We start from the raw sequence: 2581 nt of genomic DNA, 5'->3' as shown, positions 1-2581 counted from the left end.
TTTGATGAACTCTCATTCTTATTCAACTATGGTTAGCATTCTTTTTTTTTTTGATGAGACTTTTCTAGGAGACATCAGCTAGACTTTTCTTTCTCTTTTTCTTCTTCAGTGACTTAGAGCTTTTAACCAAACTTAACCTTAGAAACAAATCTTTTCTTTTCTTTTGACCAAGTATACCTTTTCTCCCCCTTAATCTCTCTTGTTTCCAACCCTTTACCCAAATCAAAATTCTAACCACCTATTTCTTACAAAACCAGTCCTATTAGCTAGTTTTAAAGATTCCAAACCTAGCTAAAACAAGAGCCAGTTCTTTGTCATTCTCAATACTCTCAAGATTTCACAACCTATAGCATTATCAACAAAGATGCCTCACTCAACAAATCAACACAAGGCTTGAAAGAAAAGGTCGGTGTTCAAAGGTATGACAAGAGATTGGGTTAATCAAAATAGAGTGGCAACTAGAGATTGTTAACCCCAAATGAAATTTCCATGAGCTAGCATTCATAGTTCATCTACAAGATAATTTAAAGATCAAATTAAAGTCCAAATAATATAGAGATGCAGCAATGATCATGCAAGCTTTACACTAGAAGAAAATGCTTTCAAGTGACACAATCCTTAAGCTTAGACTTGTGACAACCCATCCCGTGGACCCCACTAGCCCCCCGCTAGCTTGCACCCATAGGTACCAAGTTGGCCCTGCAGGGCATCGAACCTAACCCATCACTGTGGATATCTCAATCCACCAATAGGTTATTGGTGCGCCAGGCGTTCCTCGAACCTTGATCCCCACCCTTTAACAACCTTCCCACAGGGTAAGCTAGCGGGGGGCTAATGGGGTCCATGGGACGGGTTGTCACAAACCTCCACACTCCTTCCACCAATTCAACAAGATCTCAAGAGAGCACCAAAGCTCCTCCACTCACTCCATTACCTAAGGTTCACAACTAGGGCCAAGGTATGGTCCTAACTTTACCATTGTCTATACCACTTTGAATCTACATTTTTATTTGTTTTCTGTTAGTCTTTTTTCTCAGTTTTTCTCACACCGAGACGGTGTGAATTAAGTTCGGGGGAGGGACTAACCATCTAACATTGTGTTTTGTTTTGATTTTCATCTTTTGTGTGATGCATTGTTAATAGTTATGTTTTGAGAAAATCAAAAAAAAAATTTTAAACCAACAAAAAAAAATGCATGTAGCTTTATATTCATTCTTGTGTTTAGGATTGAGTCTAGAAGCATTTAGTATGCATTTGCATTTGGGGATAGTGATGAATTTGCCTTGCAAAAGTTGAGTCTTAGGATTGAACCCACGGCCCTCATTTATAGTTCATTGGTGCTTGTTTAATCTTTGGGAAAAAATGAAGAGTCTTGTAACAACCGCGAATCGAAATCCCGGTTTGGGATGTGCATTGGTCGATGCTGGTGATGCATCGGTCGATGCATAGCTGGTTTAGTGCAGACGAGTTTAAGTTAAACGCCGCGTTTTGGGTTAGGGAAAACCCTTAAGTCGTGTTTTTGTCTCATTAGTCGAGTTTAGCCGCTTCTGAGAGAAACGAAAGAGTGAAAGAAGAGTTCTTGGTGTTCTTGAGCGTTCTTGGGAGATTCTTGGAGTTGGAAGCTGTTTCTATAGAGATTTGTAGTTGGTATCGTTGTAGGAGCTTCCTAGGAGCGTTTTCTTCCTGTGTTAGGGTTGGATTTCTTCTGTGGAAAAGGTAAGTGCATGACCATGGCTTATCTAAGTTAGAGATTCTATGATCTGTGTGTTTTATGTGTTTTGTAGCTTGTTAGAACGTTTTCTAGGTTCATGTGAGGCTTTCTTGAGGCTTGTGATCGAGTTTCTGGCTTGTAGGAACGAAGATCCGACGAGAAGCTTTGGGGAAAACGATGCTCGGCATGTGCGTCGGTCGATGCAGTGCGAGGACGATGCGGATTAACCTACGAGCATCGGTCGATGCCATGTGGAGCCGTCTGTCGATGCAATTAGGGCTTCCGTGTAAAGTCGAGCATGCGTCGGTCGATGCATGTTTAGCGTCAGTCGATGCAGTGTCTGGTTTGTTTGTTGATTGTTGTTTGATGGTTAGAGTATCTCAATTGCTTGTGTGTATAGCCCAGTTGATGGGAGGATTGCCTTACTGAGTGTTTATAAAATACTCATTCATTGCAATTTGTGTTTATGGTGCAGGTAAAGGCAAAGTGTGATCGTGGAATCAGGGCAATGAAGAGGGGGATGTTCTAGTGGCTCGCTTGGTTGTCTGGCTTCTGTTAGGTTGCTAGAGTTGAGTCCTGGAATGTTGTTAGGATTGCTGGTTCACTGCTTTATGTTGATTGGATCACTAGTTTATGGTTTTTTTGGAATTTATACTGGATATCATTCATTGGTTATTGAATTATTGGTATTGTTATTTCCACTGTTTTGGTGTGTTTGTGGTTAGGTGGCTAGTGGGTATGGGACCACTAGATGTAGAGTATTTCTTATCTATTATTTATTAATTAAAAAGAAAAAAGAAAAACGGGTCAGGTCGTTTCAGTTTGGTATTAGAGCCCTTACGGTTCTAGGTTTAGGTTCACTAGGCTTTG

Source organism: Camelina sativa, chromosome 14 (genome assembly GCF_000633955.1).
Source record: "Camelina sativa cultivar DH55 chromosome 14, Cs, whole genome shotgun sequence".
NCBI classification, from domain to species: domain Eukaryota; kingdom Viridiplantae; phylum Streptophyta; class Magnoliopsida; order Brassicales; family Brassicaceae; genus Camelina; species Camelina sativa.
Note: the sequence above shows the minus strand (reverse complement) of the source record.